Source organism: Monodon monoceros, unplaced genomic scaffold (assembly GCF_005190385.1).
Source record: "Monodon monoceros isolate NGI ecotype Baffin Bay Population unplaced genomic scaffold, NGI_Narwhal_1 Super_Scaffold_12, whole genome shotgun sequence".
NCBI classification, from domain to species: Eukaryota; Metazoa; Chordata; class Mammalia; order Artiodactyla; family Monodontidae; genus Monodon; species Monodon monoceros.
Window position 1 is genome coordinate 130,664,654 of NW_021703768.1, and position 14,959 is coordinate 130,679,612.

Below are 14,959 nucleotides of genomic sequence, written 5' to 3' on the forward strand. Positions count from 1 at the left end.
GCTACTGTGAATATTGGTGCTCTGAACACGAGTGTACAAATATCTGTTCAAGTCCCTGCTTTCACTTCTCTTGAGTATTAATACAGAATTGGAATTGCTGGATCATGTGGTAATCCTACGTTTTGTGACGCGGACATGGTTGAAGATTGTAGGCCAGTCATTTTGTAGAATCTCCTTCAGTTTGGTCTTGACCAGTTTCTTCATGGTTAGACTCAGGTTATGTGTTTTGACTGGAATGTCACAGATGCTTTTTTTTTTTCTTTTAATCACACCCCACAGGGTGGCACACGATGTCTATTTGGTTATTGGGATTTTTTTTGTTAAGTTACTATCTTTCTTTGAAAAATTATTTATTTTTGGCTGCGTCGGGTCTTAGTTGCAGCACACGGGATCTTCCGTTGCAGCACGCAGGCTCCTTTGTTGCAGCGCGCGGGCTTCTCTCTAGTTGTGGTGCACAGGCTCCAGAGTGCGTGGGCTCTGTAGTTGTGGCACATGGGCTGTCTAGTTGTAGGCACACTGGCTCAACAGTTGCAGCGCACAGGCTTAATTGCCCCGCGGCATGCGGGATCTTAGTTCCCCGACCAGGGATCAAACCTGCATCCCCCGCATTGGAAGGCAGATTCTTAACCACTGGACCACCAGAGGAGTCCCTGGTTATTGGTATTTTTAACTTTGATTCACTTATTGTGCTGCTGTCTGCCAGGTGTCTCTACTGTAAAATTATTGTAAAGTCTCTTTGTAATTAATAAGTATCTTGTGAGGAGATACTTTGAGACTATGTAAGTATCTCTTTCCTCATCAATCTCTCACCCACTAGAGTTTAGCATCCTTTGATGTTTCTTGATTGAATTAAACATTACTATGATGGTTAGTAAATGGTGATTTTCTAATAACCATCATTTCTTTTGCATTTATTAGTTGTTTACTATAAAGAAGAGCTTTCTTTTCTAATTTATTTATTCATTTACTTCTATAGGTATAGCTTCATGAGTACTTGCTTTATTCACTGTATACTAATCTGTTGCTATCAGTATTTCTTTTCATGCTCAAGATGTCCCAGATTTGGCCAGTGGGAGCCATTGCAAGTTGCTTCCTGTGTCCTTTTGACATTTCTTCATCGTTTGAGGACTTTCTTACTTTATGACACAAAAAGATGTTCCAGCCTCATCTTAGTATTTCCCTGGATTCAGTGATTTGAGGAGAGCATATTCATCTGTAGACATAAAGCCACCCCTAAATGTCAAAAACACAAAAACAGGGTGTTGCCAGGTAGCTTCACATGCATCCACCACCAGCGAGCCCCATGGGTTTGGGATTTCACCCCTGGTTCGTTACCGGATTCGTGAGTCCAAAAGAAGACATGTGCATTTTATGGCCAATTCAATATCAGCTGTAAACTTGAGCATCCCTGAGGGGGGCGCAGAAAGCAACTGGCACCGACCTGTGCTGCAGGGTTGCTTGCTTTCCTTCTCTAGGGTACTCTAGGGCCTGCTGGCATGGGAGCTCTGTTTAGAGAGAAAACTGTTTTTACATATTTCTCTCTAATGGTAATAGAAGTGAAACTATTGTGAAAAGACACTAGGTTTAGACCACACCATATGGCAGTGAGAGGCGTTCATCACTACAGCGTCTAACGGCTGAACTGAAAATAGCCCATATTTCTGCATTTTTGGAGAATTAACCCCTGACTGCCAGGCGACACCCATTGTAGCAGCTCTTCAGCCATGTAATTTAAAATAATTACTAATTAAATGAGAATAAAATAGAGTCCATAATAATCATCATCATCACGGCAACCCAAGTTACTGTTTGTTGGAGCATTACCTAGGGGAAGATGCCTGCCAGAGGGAGGAAGAATGGCCGGGGAGCCTCCAGCTTCATCATTACTGCTGAGGTAAGGAATCGGGACCTTTCTGGGGTGCTTGGCAGCTACATACCTAATTTTATATTCCATCAATATTGCTGAGCTCATGTTGTTTCAAGGAACTTGCTCACTAACACAGCAGGCAGTGTGCCAGTGAAAACTGAGTATGGGAACAGCTGCATGGCACTTGTCAGTGGATTCGTATCACTGCAGGAAACAACTCAAGCAATTGCCTTGTCTTCGACAGGTGTCCCTCTCAGCCCCGTCTTAGGAAAAGCAAGGCCCCTTTCTAAGGGTGCCGTTGGGTGCGAGCGTCCAGTGCCAATGGTTATGAGCAGGTATGTGGGATAGTGGAGGTGGGACGTGTTTCACATTACTGTACAAAGGCCTGTCTGGGTGTCTAAGAAAGTAAAAGGTGGGGGCTGTTTGGGTTAAAGGCAGGGTTTCTGCTTCCCGTTGTTTGGGTGATTTAAAAGAACATGCATTCCTTTGTTTATTCACTCATCAACAAGTGCATACCTACTATGTGCCAGACATTGCAATAAGTGCTGGGACTGTGGATCAAGGCACTTGGGCGCTGACCTCAGGCGTCTGACCGTCTCCTGGGTAGTGAGGGATGTACAAATAGAGGCATGCAGAAAGTGCCAGGGGGCTAAGAGAGCACTTGACAGGAGAGAAGAGGCATTCTTTTTGCAATGTGGCAACTGTGAAGCACCCTTGAGGAAGTTCCATTTATGCTGAGGCCTGAAGTCTAAGGAGTGTTTGGCCTGCAAAGGATGAGGGGAGAATGTTCCGGGCAAAGGCCCTGCGTGAGGATGGAACCTGGTTAGTTTGAGGAACTAATGGAAGTACAGAGTGTGAGGAGAAGCACAGAAGTACAGAGTGAGGGAAGATGTGGCACAAGAATTTGGCAAGGTCATGTGGCTTCAGAGGGAGGAGTCCACATTGGATTCTGAGTGCAAGGGGAAGCTTGAAGCTGAAGGGTAGCAGGACGCGGTTTAGGCCTGTAAAAGCCCAGTCTGGCTGCTAGTGGAGAAATGCCTGGAGGGCTCGGGGCTTGAGTGTGGAGGTACCAGGACTGGCTCCCAGCTGTCTGGCTGGAGCCCCTGAGTGAATGGATGCACTGTATGCTCAGGTGGGAAATATCAGAGGGCAACTATATCTGGGCGTTAGAATACTCAGATTTTTCTTATTGTGGTAATATATGTCTTACCACAGTAAGAAAAATCCGAGTATCGGCAACCATCATTCGACTTTCTGTCACCATGAATTTGACTGCTCTAGGTACCTCATATAATCGTATAGTATTTGTCCTTTGGTTACTAGCTTTTTCCACTCGCACAGTGTCTTCCAGGTTCATCCATGCTGTAGGCTGTGTCAGAACTTCCCTTTTAAGGCTGAGTAATATTCCATTGTATGTATATGCCACATTTTATTTATTCATCTGCTTATTGACGAGCATTTGGGTTGCTTCCACCTTTCAGCTCTTGCTTATTGCTTGTTATTTAATGCTGTTACGAACATGGGTGTACAAATATCTGTTCAAGCCTCTGCTTTCACTTCTTTTGGGTTTATACCTGGAAGTGGAATTGCTGGATCATATGGTAGTTCTATTTTAAGTTTCTTGAGGAACCACCAAACTGTTTTCCACGGTGGCTGCACCATTTCACATTCACACTCAAAGTACACAAGGGTTCCAGTTTCTCCACTTCCTTGCCAACACTTGTTATTTATTAAGTTTTTGGATAACCTCCATCCTAGTGGGTGTGAAGTGGTGTCTTATTGTGGCAAAACATTCAGGTTTTTAGATGTTATATTTGAGATGCCTGAGAGATATTTCATGGCACTGTCAAGTAAATGGTTGGCTATACCAAGCGAGATTTCAAAGAGAGGTCTTCTGGCCCACAGATCAGTTTAAATTCCACTGACCAAGGTGTGCAGCAGGCTGTTGTAAATGCCTCACCATGGTGAACCTTGTGTATTTGTTCTAAGGCATCCGACCCCTGCCATTGTGCCTGCTATTTCAGGATGTGAGCTTTTGGGCATTTGGGTTCATTTCTGGTGAACGAATGACATTTTGTACCTGGTTCTCCCCTTTCTGATCCATCTTGCAGCTCCAGTGGAAATTAACCAAGAATTACTAACTATGATCAGCAAATAAAAGTGGTAGAAAGTTTCAGAATGAGGGAATTTATTGTTTTGGTCTTGGAAGGGATATGTAGCTGAAGTCAAATACGTTTGATGATACTTTAGAGTGAATGGAAGGTATTTTTGTTTCTCCCTTTTCTTCATAACAAGGAAAATACAGCTTTAAAGTGTTTTTCAGTTTCTCAGCTCCCTTTCATTCTCTGATATCTTTACTCTTAATGGGATAATATAAACCAGTTTTCTGTCTGTTATTCATCAAAGCTGTCGATTTATCCTGAACAGAACAAAGGCAAGGATGTTATTAAAATAAAACAACTTTCGATTGAGCTGCTAATAAATGCTGAAATGCATCCACATGTCTGCTATTGATTATCTCCAGCCGACAAAAGCAGACACAAGTTTGTACTGCACGCTGCCCGTGGAAATGAAAGATTTAATTAGATGAAAACCGAATGAGCTGGAAGATCTACAGTGCTCAGCCATCAAACGATTGTTATTCATAATTGGCTGTTTGAAATGTCCCTGCTTCTTGAGGCTTTTTCACTTAAAAAATTCCCTACAGTGCATTAAGATGAACACAGTCGTTAGTAAATTTTCCCCCGTGCATTTGACAAGCTCAAGGTCGTGGGCTAGAATGAGCTCTGTCAGACCATAAATCAGGTGTAATAGAACATCTTGAAATTGAGAATTAACAGGCGAGAGCAGGGAGATGGCAATGTCTTCTCCATTTCAGGCCCATCTCCAAATGCTGAAGGTGGAAGAGGAGATGCTGGTGGGGAGGATGTATGAAGAGGCCCATGAACTCTGAAGGTGGAATTCTTTAGAACTCACTAACTCTGTAATCACATGCATGTAAACTTTAATGTCTGGTAAATGCACAGATATTTAGCAATGAGAGTGTATTGAAAAGTGGGTATTCACTTTGCCAGGAATGTTTCAAGCACCCACCAGGTGGCCTGCTTTTTAAGACAGTGGGGAAGAGAAAGATGGATGTGAATCATTGCCTGTGGCAGCCACGTGGCACTTAACCTGTGCAGGTTTTTCTTCCTGGAACCTCCAGCAAGTTATTAAGATTTAAAAGCTTTGGTTTCCTCATTTGCACAATGGGGGCGTTAATCATACCTATTTCATCGATTCGTCATGAGTATTGAATAAGATAATGTAGACAAAGTGTTTAGTACAGTGACTGGGCACACGGCACACAGTAAATGAATGTCAGCTACTAGCAATAATATTTCACCTTCCACATCTAAAGGTCCTGAAGGGAAGGCATCATTTCTTCTATTATATTTCCCACAGCATCTTGCTTTGTACCTGACACTCTGCTCTCAGTAATTTTCGACTGAATTAAAAAGAAGTGTCAATCTCTCAATCATCAGGTTCTTGCAAATTCAGATGAGAGCTGACAGTCATTCAACAAGTGTGTATTTACTATCTTAAATTGTTTTTAAAATATTTTTGATTTTCTGGTTACAAAAGAAGTAGCAGCTGCTCCTGGGCAGAGGCAGTAGTGGTTAAGAGGGCAGGTGCCGGAGCCAGATTGCCCGGGTGCGTGTTCCTGTTCCCCCCACCCACAGAATGATTGGACTGTGTGAGGATTAGATGAGTTGAGACACAAACCACGTGCAGCAGGGTCTAGCACATAATATGTGCTCAATAAAGCATGATTCGTGTTGAGTGAAGTACAGTAAAAACCAACCAAGAGATCATTCATTCTCATGACCCTGAGATAACCGCTAATAAATGCTTATTGAAAATGTGCTCTGGGGTTAACTGTGCAAGGCATAATAGGGCATCATGAATAGCCCAGTTATTGAACCCTTGCTGCCACCAGGCACCGTACCCAGTGCTTTGCACAAAATATCTCGTTTAATTCACACAGCAATCTTATGGGGTAGGCAATATTATTCCCCTTTTGTGAGATGAGAAAACAAGATCAGGGAGGTTAGGTAACTTCCCAAGGTCATGTAAGTGGTAAGTGATGGAGCTGAGATTCCAATGTAACTCTCTTTGGCTCCAAAGTTAACCATTTTGCCACCCTATCTTGAGAAGCCTGGTATTGAATCAAGACCAGACAGCCGGTATGAAAGAGAGATGCATGATCTAAGTGAGGTGGGAGAGCTGGAGGAGGATCAGAACACAGGTACTTATGATGTCCTATGCTCCATGCTATGACTGTAACTTCTGATTAGGCTTCAGACTCTTTCTTAACACAGTGATTTAGATGTTGGAGCAAAGTGGGCACATGAAATGAAATCCAACGTGCACAGTGCTGCATATTAAGCAGGGACTCAAGCCCAGATGGGTTTTTCCAGGAAGGCTTTCTTGCTCTCCTGCATGTTTGGGCCTGATTCTTTGTGTCATATCTCACTGAGTTTATGCTGCAGTAGAATCTCAGGCTAGATGTTTTCTCTTTAATATCTGGCCCGCTGTAGTCATCACTGCTTTATAAAAACACCGTGGTATGATAGTTCTTGTTTCTCAAGTGTCATTTGGAGTCAAGTGGAACAGATAAACAATGTCAATGAGAATATCTTCTGCAGACACTGATGGGACTTATCTGTCTTGAAATGAGGAGATAAAGGATGCATGAATGTTTACTTTTTCTTTGCATCTTAATGTAACTACTGAACACCCTTGGTCCCCAAGCAAATTAATTGTCATGAAATGAGAGTAAATGACACGCAAGTCTGTACTGAGCTGTTGTCTGTTGGATCAGCTACCCCTCGGCACGGTATCACACAAGAGGCAGCCCTCTCCAGCAGAGTTGCATGAACAGCTGTGCTGGATTAAGTGTATTAGAAGCTTCCTTAGAAAACTCAGGGCACTGATCTTCTAGCTTGAGGTTGGTTCTTGGCATGTTTGTGAAGTTTCCCTCTCCCTGTAGGAAAGGTCCAGAGCAAGTCCTGATGTGAGGCTGGCTTCCCCACACAATCCTTACTGTGTGACTTTTACAAATCACAGCCTCTCTGAGCTTTATTGGCTTTATGTACAAAATAGAGTTGTGGCTAATAGTTTTATATATATACCCATATATAATTTTAATTTCTGGTTGTGGTGAAATGCACATAACATAAAATTTACCATCTTAGCCATTTTTAAGTACACAGTTCAGGAGGTTAATTATTGTATTTCAATATAATTATAATGCTACCAACATTTTTATTTTATTTTATTGCATTGTATTATTTTTTACTGAATGAAAGATTCTTTAAATTCTATACTGCTTTACAGTTTTCAAGTTTCAAACACATGATTTCATGTAGTCCCATAATAACCCTTTTTCTCCCCCTACCCCTATATTGCCCCTTCCCCCTTCCCTCTCCCACTGGTAACCACTAGTTTGTTTTCTGTATCTGTGAGTCTGCTTCTTTTTTATTTTATTCACTTGTTTGTTGTAGTTTTTTAGATTCCACATATAAGTGATATCATGCAATATTTGTCTCATGTATTTCACTTGGTTAGCATAATGCCCTCCAAGTCCGACCAGGTTGCTGCAAATGGCAAAATTTAAATTCTTTTTTATGGTTGAGTAATATTCCATTGTATATATATACCACATTTTCTTTATCGATTCATCTGTTGATGGACACTTAGGTTGCTTCCATACTTTGGCAATTGTAAATAATACAATGCTATTAATATTACCACCACTTGCCCAGTAGAATTGTTGTGAGGATCAAGTGAGAAGTAAGGAAGTGAAGATGCTTCCGAAACTAAAAAGTGCTTTGCAGATATTACTTGCTACTGTTAGTGTGACCCCATCATCTCTCTGGGCTCTCTTTCCCCATCGGGGACTTGAACTTCAGATGCCTTTGGCTCTAACATTCTGTGCAAACATTACCTCTACCCAGCAGAGGTTTCTATGTCAATAGGGAGTCAAACCTTACACTAAAAGCTGAGTTTTCTTTAACAAAACATCAGTATTATCGTGCACGTGGAGGTTTTGTCACTTTTCTTGTCACCCTGTGCTGGAAGCCATTGGTAAAATCTGCTTGGCTTGTTGGTGACCCCGATATGTCTATATTTATACCTATATCTATATCTATATCTGTACCCATATCTATCTTCTATTTGTTTGTTTATTCAAAAATATTTATCCAGTACCTCCTCATCGCCTGGGCACTGTCTGAGGTGCTGGGTGTAAAGCAGTGAATAAGAGAGACAAATTCCCTGCCCTCAGGGAGCCTACCTTTCAGTGGGGAAGGCAGACGATAACCCAGTAGATATATAATATCAATAGGAAGAGATAGATGCTGTAAAGTTCAAGGCAGGAATGGAGGGTGACAGGGGCTTCTCCTTTAGATGGAGTGGCCAGGGGAGCAGAGACCAGCCATCTGAAGGTGTGGGGAGCAGTGGATGGGCGTGGAGGAGAGAACTTGCCACGGAGACCCGGAGGTTCCTCCCCGCTCTGGGCGTCTGTGACTGTGGCTGAGCTGATGGTGACACCCGTGCAGAAGGACCCTCAGCTGCTTCTCTTTTCCCTGGGTTTCCATAGATGAGAGTATTTCCAGGACTCAGAGCTGTGTGTCAGGGAACTCCGGAGCTTCTCCAGGCAGCTGGCAATCAGTGCTGGGAGAACTGAAAATCTTATTGGTCCCTTTGCCTAATTTTACCCTATGAATAAGCTTCACCTTGAGCCCCTCTCCTCAGAGGCCAAGAGGGTGCACAGCCTCTGCTGGCTGCTGAATTCCTGCAGCCCCGCTTTGAAACAGTCTGCGCTTGCAAGAGCTGCTGATAAAGCATGAAGATGCCAAATTCCTTCAAAACAGGGCTGTGAAATTTGGTAAAGAGGGGACAACGCTGTTAGTGAGGAGAAGAGGAAATAAACATTTATTGAGGCTTTCTGATGATCTAGCAGACACACGAATTACCATAATTCATTCATAATTTTGCATTTGTTCTGATATTGATATAGCTGCTTTAATGGAGAACAAAATAACAGAGGCTTTAATGAAGCAGAAGGTAGTTTTTCTCTCATGTACAAGTCTGAGCTAGCAGGTGGATCTGGAGAGCAGAGCAGCACTGTTCTATCATATCAGCCTGGGGCCTGGACTCCTGGTCTACAGGGTCAAAGATGACTCACACCTCCTCTACGATTGTGTTTCAGCCAACAAGAGGGGAAAAGAAAGTGAGGACATGTCCCGTAGTTTTAAGGGTGTGACCTCGGAGTTGTGGGCATTACTTTCTCTTATATTCTGTTGGCCATAGAGTTGCCAGATTTAGGAAACAAAAATATAGGACACCCAGTTAAATTTGAATGTCAGATAAACAACGAATACTTTTTTTGTCCTAATGGGGCATACTTATACTAAAGAAATTATTGGACTAGGGACTTTCCTGGTGGCGCAGTGGTTGAGAATCCGCCTGCCAATGCAGGGGACACGGGTTCAAGCCCTGGTCGGGGAAGATTCCCACATGCCGCGGAGCAGCTAAGCCCATGCTCCACAACTACTGAGCCTGTGCTCTAGAGCCTGTGAGCCACAACTACTGAAGCCGGCGCGCCTAGAGGCCATGCTCTGCAATGTACAACGAAGAGTAGCCTCTGCTCACCACAACCAGAGAAAGCCCCACGCAGCAACGAAGACCCAACGCAGCCTAAATAAATACATAAATTTATTAAAAAAAAATTATTGGACTTATAATTTGGGGCATACTTATAGTAAAAAATTACTGGTTGTTAATCTGACATTCAAATTTAACTGGACATCCTGTATTTTGTCTGGCAACCCTAATTGGCTAGAACTTAGTGACACAGACAGACCTAGCTGCAAGGGAGTCTGGGAAACATAGTCTTTAGGTGGGTGGTAATGTGTTGAACTACAGCTTGGGGTTTTGATTACTTAAAGGAAGAGGGGAGAATGGATATTGGAGACAGCTAGCAGTCTTTGCCAAAACTTATGTGGTCTCATTCATTCATTCATTATACTAATATTTATTAAGCACCTACTGTTTGGCAAGTATTGGATAAACGACATAGACAAGACTTCTTTTGTCATGGAGCTTATATTTTAGTGGAAGTGACCAATCATAACAATTTATACTCATGTAAAATTTTAAGTAGTGATAAATGTTCTGAAAAAAATGAGGCAAAGAAGCTTTTAGAGTTTGCTAGGGAAGCTGCAATTGGGGAGGCGAGGGAAAGCTTCTCTGGAGAAGGGACATTTGAGTAGACACCCAGATGAAGTGAGGAAGGAAGCGTGTGAAACTCTGGGAAAGAGAATGCCGGCCGGAAGGACCAGCTAGTGCAGACAGCTATGACTTGGCAGTTTCAGGAACTATCCATAGAAGGTGCCCACGTGGCTGGCGTGGAGGGATCAAGGTGGAGAGTGTAAGGGAAGCAGGCAGGAGTGGGCTTTGGAGACCACGACATACAGTATTTTGTTTTATTTTATTATTTTATTTTATCTTATTTTTTTATTTTATTTGGCTGAGACACGTGGCATGCAGGATCCTAGTTCCCTGGTCACCTGTACCTGCTTCAGTGGAAGCGCGGAGCCCTAACCACGGGACTGTATATTCTCTACTTTTTCTCATGGAGGAGGAGACAAGACTTTGTTCTAATGAAGCGATTAACAAATAAGACTACCTCAGATCCGGAGTCTCAGACAGAATCAACGCTTGGAAAGAGTGGTCATCTTCATTCTCCGCTCTCCTGCAGTGGAAGCGTGGAGCCCTAATCACGGGACCACCAGGGAATTCCCCCACGACAACGCGTTTTTTAAATTCTAGGCATGATGAGATGCCACTGGAGGGTTTTGATCAAGACAGTTACGTGACTTAATTTACATTTTAAAAGGATCGCTGTGTCTGCTGGGTAGACAGCGTGGCTAAAGGGAGCAAGGGTGAAAGGCAAGAGATAAATTAGGTGGCTATTACAGGAGATTGGGGTTGGATAGGGCCTTAGGGATTGGCGGAGTGAGGAGCTGTGGGATTCAGGATGTATACAGCAGTGTCACCCTCACCGTACAGATGAGGGAGGCTCAGGGAGCCAGGATGTGAGCGTAGGTTTGCACAGCATGCACCTTTGCTGGGAGGGGATGGGGAGTGTAGCTTGGAGTAAAATCTTGTCGCTTCGAGAGCTTTCAGCAATCCTTTAGTCCTTGATTTTGACATTGCCGCGGGAGCCAGAGGGAGGAGAGTGGAGAGTGAAGATGACCACTTTCTTGACAAGCGTTGATTCTGTCTGAGACTCCGGATCTGAGGTAATCTTATCTGTTAATCGCTTCATTAAAACAAAATCTTGTCTCTTCTTCCATGAGAAAAAGTAGAGAATATACTCTTGGAAGTTGGCAGCTGTGACACCAAGAGCAGTGTAAACTGCAAAACAGGGACTGTTTTATTCTTTGTGGTCCCTGGGGGCTCCAGGATTGTAGAAGAAAGAGGCTTTGTAATCAGCCACACATGGTCCTGAATCTCATTTACTAGCTGAGCCTTGGTTTTTTCATCTGTAAAGTGGGACCATACACAGCAGCCTCTCAATTGCTGAGAGCTTTACAAGAGAAAATATGCCTGAAACCAGTAGCATCCAATAAATGTGATTCATCTTATGATTTTGTGATCATTTTGGGTCCTGCTCCTCTTAGTGATGTTCTTTATGTTTCCACCAGCTCCTTTACTGCCCCTAATCTTTTAGTTATTCCCCATCCCCTTCCCTTGCTTGCTTCTCTCCTGTGGTGATGTTTAGAGCCCCACATATGTGGCCTAGTTGGACAGTGGAGTGAGAAGCAGAGGAAAAATGCCAGGAGGAGGGGGTCAGGAAATGTGGAATTGGAACCTGAACTTTCATTTAAGTCAAGTAAAAGACTTTGCGTACTTGATGGTTCTTGCTTAGCTCCAGAAGCACACAGCTGATGAGAAACAAATTAGAAATCCAGGTTTGTTTGTTTTTTTTCCCAAGTGCTGTAAAGATGTGCGTTGCTCATGGAGCTGGTCTTTCCCTGTGGGTCAGTTAGGCTCTCTCTGAAGTGTATGTGCAGATAGAAATGATTCCTGCTTCTGTTGAGGCTGTCAGAACCCGGTATTGGAGTTTGGAAAAGTTATTTGCAGTCCTGTTTATTTGAATCATGCTTAAACACACTCTGCAAGATGTCTGGCTGCTGGGGAGGGGAGGGAAGGGGAGGGGAGGGGGTCAGGGAGCAGACCTTTCTGCAGTGGATTTTAAAAGTGGAGCAGCTGGCCAGAGTGGTTATTCACCCTGGGTGAAAAGACTCAAAGAGCTCTGGACTCATAGCGGGAAGAGCCCTTAGAAAACTAGGGGAACTGATCTTTTTTACAGATAGGGCTACTGAAGCCCCAGAGAGGGGTACTTACTTGCCCCAAATCGCACAGCTTGGCGTGAAAAATAAAGCATGGAAGAAATTTGGTGGGCTTTGGGGTCAGAGAGAGTTGGGTTCAAATCCTGGATTGATCACTATATTCCTTGGGTAAGTTACTTAATTTTCTAAAGCTCCAATTTCTTTGCTTTTTAGATGGGACTAATAATAGTTCCTACTTCACAGAGTCAATTTGAGGATTAACAAGAAAATCCATGTAAAATAGCACAATGCTTGGCACTTGGTAAGTGCTAAATAAATACTTCTGTTTTGTAGTGTTGATGATGATATATTTTTGAGGTCCTAGAAACTCTTTCTATTGTTAACATGCCACAGGCCTCTGGTTTGGTCCTAATTAGAGGGTGTGGGGGGTTGAATTATGTTACCCCAAAAGATGTCTTCAAGTATTAACTCCCTGAACCTGTGAATGTGACCTTATTTGGAAATAGGATCTTTGCAAGTTAAGATGAGCTCATGCTGGATTACGGTGGGCCCTCATCCAATGACTAGTGTCTTTATCAGAGGAGGGAAATGTGTACATAGGCACATAGGGAGAACACCATGTGAAGACAGAGGCAGAGATTGCAGCGATGCTGCCACAAACCAAGGAACGGCAAGGGTTACTAATAACCACCAGAAACCAGAAGAGACCAAGAAGGATTCTTCCCTAGAGATTTTGGAGGAAGCATGGCCCTGTCAATACCTTGATTTTGGACTTCTAGCCTCTAGAACTATGAGACAGAACTATGAGACAATAAGTTTATGTCGTTTTAAGCCTCCCAGTTTGTGGTAATTTGTTGTGGCAGCCCTAGGAAACAGGGTGTCAGTGGAGGGGTGAGTGTTCCGTGCTCCCAGTTCAGCCTCTAGGGTTAGGATTGTTAGCTACAGAACACTCATTTCTGTATTTTCAATCCATTGAATGGTAACCTCCCAAAGAGATCCTGGGTGTTTGCCTACTGACTTAGTGATACTGGAGGGTTGTGTGTGTGTGTGTGTGTATGTTGGGGGTGGGTGATGGTGGTGGGCGTGACAGGAGTTCTGCGATTAATGAGAGCGAGAAGCCTTCATGATCCTGACTGGTCATTCAGGTTCACAGAGTGCCACTCAGAAAAGGCAGGAGGGGACACAGTAGGACCAAGGGCTGCTGTGTCTCATCTGTCCCAGTTCTCCTGTTACGGCTCCCTCCTTCCTCTTCTCTGTCATGGGAATATAGGTAGCTCTCTTGTTGGGCTGAGATGCAGAGAATTTGGAACCGACCTAGGAACTTTTTGGAATTTATAAGTCCTTGGTGAATACCTTTTTCTTCATGTCAGGTGCGGACCAGGAGAGAAATTCCAGGGAAATGCTGTGTGCCTGTATAATTTCCCAGAGACAGCCTGGTCTCTGTCTCAATTCATATTTCCACAGGATGGTCCTGAAAGATGTAGAAGTCCTTTTCCAGCACAGAATCCCTCCATCCCTGTTGGCCTCATTGGTCCTGACTTCCCATCAGTCAGTCCTTCTCTGCCTCTCCTACTCTGTACTCTGGCAGTCTCATTTTGAATAACTCTGAAGCTCTCCTGTGCCTTCTCCAACCTTCTCCATTCACAGACAGGAATGATGAACCAGGCTCACTGCTCACTTCCATAGCTACTTCAGGAAGACTTGAATTCATCTTGAAAGAAGAGATAACACATTCTAAGAATGTATACAGTGTTCAGAGCTCCTATGCCAAGGGTGAAGGCTAGCATGGGTGGAAGTGGACATGACAGTGGAATTGTGTGCTCATTGACTGAGGACTCCTGTAGGAGCCCAGGCTATTTGGACTGCTGAACTTCTGACATAATCAGTGCCATTTTGGTCTTCTTCTTTTTTTTTAACTTTTGAATTTTATTTAATTTATTTTTTTATACAGCATGTTCTTATTAGTCATCCATTTTATGCACATCAGTGTATACATGTCAATCCCAGTCTCCCAATTCATCCCACCACCACCACCGCCCCCCCTCCACTTTCCCCCCTTGGTATCCATACGTTTGTTCTCTACATCTGTGTCTCTATTTCTGCCCTGCAGATCGGTTCATCTGTACCATTTTTCTAAGTTCCACATATATGCATTAATATACGATATTTGTTTTTCTCTTTCTGACTTACTTCACTCTGTATGACAGTCTCTAGGTCCATCCACGTCTCTACAAACGATCCAATTTCGTTCCTTTTTATGGCTGAGTAATATTCCATTGTATATATGTACCACATCTTCTTTATCCGTTCATCTGTTGATGGGCATTTAGGTTGCTTCCATGACCTGGCTATTGTAAATAGTGCTGCAATGAACATTGGGGTGCATGTGTCTTTTTTTTTTTTTTTTTTTTTTTGCGGTATGCAGGCCTCTCACTGTTGTGGCCTCTCCCGTTGCAGAGCACAGGCTCCGGATGCGCAGGCTCAGCGGCCATGGCTCACAGGCCCAGCTGCTGTGCGGCATGTGGGATCTTCCCGGACCGGGGCACGAACCCGTGCCCCCTGCATCAGCAGGCGGACTCTCAACCACTGCGCCACCAGGGAAGCCCTGCATGTGTCTTTTTGAAGTATGGTTTTCTTTGGGTATATGCCCAGTAGTGGGATTGCTTGGTCATATGGTAATTCTTTAGTT

At 43.6% G+C, this 14,959-nt stretch overlaps 1 long non-coding RNA gene across 1 annotated transcript; it reads left to right on the forward strand.

Annotated features, from left to right (window-relative positions):
• Positions 1–1,063: 1,063 nt before the first annotated feature.
• On the forward strand, positions 1,064–12,571 carry LOC114892414. The gene is made up of 3 exons (XR_003792719.1): positions 1,064–1,894; positions 2,112–2,202; positions 12,484–12,571. It is a non-coding gene; the product is annotated as an uncharacterized LOC114892414 (long non-coding RNA).
• Positions 12,572–14,959: the final 2,388 nt, after the last annotated feature.